Raw genomic sequence first — 3905 nt, 5'->3', positions numbered from 1 at the left:
GTGCTACTTACTAAGTTCCATACGTGAGAAGGTAGCTGAATGCCTTGTCCAATAACATCTTACTTCTGAGAGTTGAGCTCACCCTCAGTCCCTCACAATTCCACACTGCCTGGAGATTGAGTTTCGCACGTCTTCACCAGAGACGTTTGCCAGAGTCTTCTGAGTCGCAAGGGGAACAATGCAGATCTGAACGGTATCTCCAGGTGCAGTAGAGTGGTAATCTTGGAACCTCCTGACTGAGAATACTGCTACCTTCTCACTGTCATAAGAACGCAGCTAGTTGAGAGCTGGCTTCTAGGCATGCTTCCCTGTGAGAGCTGAGGACAGGACAGAACCCTCCCGCATCCTGCCTGCCTGTAGACGTAGCTGCTAATATCCTAATGTTAGGTGCTGGGAGAAGTTGTTAGAAACGCATGTGGAAGCGACAGGCCTGTACTCACGTGTATCTGTGTTGAATATGGCGATGTCCAATGGCCTTCTTTATTCAGTGTAGGTAGGTCTTTTTTTTTTATTAATTTATTTATTTAGATAGTCACACACACACAAAGAGAGAGAGAGAGTGTGAGTCAGAGACATAGGCAGAGGGAGAAGCAGGCTCCATGCACCGGGATCCCGATGTGGGATTCGATCCCGGGTCTCCAGTATTGCGCCCTGGCCATAGGCAAGCGCTAAACTCCTGCACCACCCAGGGATCCCTGTCGCTAGGTTCTAACTCCCATATATGAGTGGATAGCAGACATCTACCTCCCAGGCATACACAGTTCTGAGATTTGAGCTTATGGCCTGTACCTCCCACATCCTGCCTGCAGGTACACGTCACTCTTAACAAGCCTAGGCTCGATGCGTTACTGAAGAGTTGTGAGAGGTAAGTGCAAGGTGCCGGCCCACAAGTCTAGTGCCTCCAAGCTCAATCCAGCGATTTCCTAGTAATTCCTGTCTTAGACTGGTGCTACATACTAAGTTCCATACGTGAGAAGCTAGCTGAACCCCGGGTCCAAAGGCAACTTAATTCTGAGAGTTGAGCTCACACCGAGTCCCACAGTTCCAACTGCCTGCAGAATGAGTTTCGAACATTTTGACCAGAGACGTTTGTCAGAAACTGGAGAGATGCAAGTGGAATAACGCAGGCATGGAAAGTGTCTCCAGGTGCTGTAGAGTGGTAATCTTGGAACCTCCTGACTCAGAATGCTGCTATGTTCTCACTGCCATAAGAACGCAGCTAGTTGAAACCTGGCTTCTAGGCATGTTTCGTTGTAAGAACTGAGGTCAGGGCATGACCCTCCCGCATCATAACTGCCTGTAGACATAGGTCCTAGCATCCTTATGTTAGGTGTTGGCAGAGGATGTGTGAAAAGCATGTGGAAGTGACAGGCTTGTACTCTCCTGTATCTCATTTCAATACAGTGATTATGAACACGTATAATGCCTCCTCAACCTGAAAAGCAGGAAAGGATAATAAATAGCAAATATCAGATAAAAATACTTCTTTTATATTAGACACCATATTGCAAGTGCATTTAAAATTAGCAATGCATAACTTTTATTTCCTTGACGTTTGTCTTCCAAAGAGTTCACAGTGTTTCAGTGTCAGTTAAACCATGGGATGAATCTCAGGGAAGAATCCTTCACATAATAACATGACCATTGGTAATAATGTGTCTCAGTTCTTTCCAAATCCATACAGATGCATTTCTTGATGAGTGACTGAGCTGTGAAGAAAGAGATGAGAAACCCTCATCCCTCAGAATTACTTGTGTCAGAATATTTTAACCATAGTACTACGGATAGTAAATTATCCTTATTAACAGGAAATACGTCTCACATTGGAATCTGAGCAATCAGATGGGCAGAGAAAAACCGCTTTGACTGGCTCTTCATCTTTTAAATACAAAGGAGAGATTCATTCGGCGCCTGCTGGAGGACACGGTCAAGATGGCGGCAGTGTCTGGCCTTATGCGGAGACCCCTGGAACAGGTGTCGGGGTTGCTGAGGAGGCGCTTCCACCGGACGGCGCCGGCGGCGCTGCAGGTGACAGTTCGTGAGGCTCTAAACCAAGGTATGGATGAAGAGCTGGAAAGAGATGAGAAGGTATTTCTGCTTGGGGAAGAAGTTGCCCAGTATGATGGTGCATATAAGGTTAGTCGAGGCCTGTGGAAGAAATATGGCGATAAGAGAATCATAGATACTCCCATATCTGAGATGGGCTTTGCTGGAATTGCCGTGGGTGCAGCTATGGCTGGGTTGAGGCCCATCTGTGAATTTATGACCTTCAATTTCTCTATGCAAGCCATTGACCAAGTTATAAATTCAGCTGCCAAGACCTACTACATGTCGGGGGGCCTTCAGCCTTTGCCTATAGTCTTCAGGGGGCCCAATGGTGCCTCAGCAGGCGTGGCTGCCTAACACTCCCAGTGCTTTGCTGCCTGGTATGGGCACTGCCCAGGCTTAAGGGTGGTCAGCCCCTGGAATTCAGAGGATGCAAAAGGACTTATTAAATCAGCCATTCGGGATAATAATCCAGTGGTGGTGCTAGAGAACGAACTGATGTATGGAGTTCCTTTTGAATTTCCCTCCGAAGCTCAGTCAAAAGATTTTCTGATTCCCACTGGAAAAGCCAAAATAGAAAGGCAAGGTACACGCATAACCGTAGTTGCTCATTCAAGACCTGTGGGCCACTGCTTAGAAGCTGCAACAGTGTTATCCAAAGAGGGTATTGAATGTGAGGTGATAAATATGCGAACCATCAGACCAATGGACATTGAAACAATAGAAGCCAGTGTCATGAAGACCAATCATCTCATAACTGTGGAAGGAGGCTGGCCACAGTTTGGAGTAGGAGCTGAAATTTGTGCCAGGATTATGGAAGGCCCTGCATTCAATTTCCTGGATGCTCCTGCAGTTCGTGTCACTGGTGCTGATGTCCCTATGCCTTATGCAAAGATTCTAGAAGACAACTCTGTACCTCAGGTTAAAGACATCATATTTGCAATAAAGAAAACATTAAATATCTAGTTTGGACTTGAATTTCAAGTCATTGGGATTTACTTAAAATACTTTCTGACAGTTCACCTGAATTGTACTGTAAGACCTTATGATTCATAAAGCTATTTCTAAAGCAACATCACAGATGTTTTTGTACTTGGAAGAAGTTTAAATGTGCTTGTATGTGGAAAAACTCTCCTCTCCGGCCCTAGACTCCATTGGGGGGGGGGGGGTTGGTCTGTTACAGTTATGTTCTTTGAATAAGGCTAACATAAAATTTTACCCTCTCACAAGGACAAGGTCTGAACATGGCAGAGTTCTGCAGAAAGACATATCCAAAAATGACAACTTGTATGTAAAGATAAAAGCTATTATCTACATTTGCTGTTTGATTGTTTTGTTTTGTTTTGTTTTTTTTGATTGTTTTGATAAGGAATAAAAGAATTCCTAACTATGAAAAAAAATAAATAAATACAAAGGAGAACTTTTCTATGTACAAAGTCAGTTTTCAAGATAGCCTTAGGGAATAAGAGTCTGCAGCATGGAATCCCACTGCACAGCCACCCAGGAGGCCCGCGCTCCAGGTCTTCTTGATCCCAAATCCCTGGGCCTGTCCCCCAACACATGCTAGCACCAGAGGTCATTTGCAATTGCTCTCTTAGGAGCTCTGGGGAAGGGGGAAGGAGCTAGATAAGATGGGACATGTGGAAGCCAAGAAAATTAAGGCCATTCCACTTTATGTTCAGCGTTAGCACATGTCCAGCCATCCCAGGCCCCTGTGAATAAGAGCTGAAATTTACATTACTTCAGTTACAGGAAAAAAAACAAAAGTTTACAGCTTAATGTCCTAGAAAGCCCAACATTACAATAAAAACTGAGCCCAAGCCAAGGGCAGGAAGCCCCTATTAGAATAAGAACAGAGC

The 3905-nt window shown here is 44.9% G+C and overlaps 1 pseudogene; it reads left to right on the top strand.

The window, feature by feature from the left end:
* Positions 1 to 1884: 1884 nt before the first annotated feature.
* On the top strand, positions 1885 to 3024 carry LOC140636043 (pyruvate dehydrogenase E1 component subunit beta, mitochondrial pseudogene; annotated as a pseudogene).
* The last annotated feature ends 881 nt before the right edge of the window (positions 3025 to 3905 follow it).

Source organism: Canis lupus, chromosome 6 (genome assembly GCF_048164855.1).
Source record: "Canis lupus baileyi chromosome 6, mCanLup2.hap1, whole genome shotgun sequence".
NCBI lineage: Eukaryota > Metazoa > Chordata > Mammalia > Carnivora > Canidae > Canis > Canis lupus.
Note: the sequence above shows the minus strand (reverse complement) of the source record. Positions and strands in the feature narration are given on the sequence as shown.